Source organism: Mobula birostris, chromosome 7 (assembly GCF_030028105.1).
Source record: "Mobula birostris isolate sMobBir1 chromosome 7, sMobBir1.hap1, whole genome shotgun sequence".
In the NCBI taxonomy this organism is placed as follows: Eukaryota; Metazoa; Chordata; class Chondrichthyes; order Myliobatiformes; family Myliobatidae; genus Mobula; species Mobula birostris.
This window is the reverse complement of record NC_092376.1, coordinates 165,722,356-165,722,750: the sequence shown is the minus strand read 5'-3', so window position 1 is coordinate 165,722,750 and position 395 is coordinate 165,722,356.

The following is a 395-nucleotide window of genomic DNA, read 5'->3' as shown; positions in this document are numbered from 1 at the left end:
TATTGCATGCCCATGCTTCTTCATGGCAGTCACAAATTACACGGTAATCTCGATTTCTTTTATAATGATGCACAGTACAATGCACTGTGCAGTGCAGTCTCAAACATGTGATTTATAAAAGCATAGCTGTCCCAAAGAGAAATATAACTTTTAGATTGGCAGCTTCGTTATTCAATTTTGGGAACTAGATACTACTCTCAAGGACATAATTCACTGCTGATCCATAATTGCCCCTGAGAAGGTGGTAGGTAGCTGTCTCCTTCAACTGCTGCAGTTCCTCTGATGAGGGCGCAGCACAGTAGTGTAGCGGTTAGTGTAACACTATTACGGTATCAGCAACCCAGCTTCAATCATGCCAGTGTCTGTAAGGAGTTTGTACGTCCACCCTGTGACCT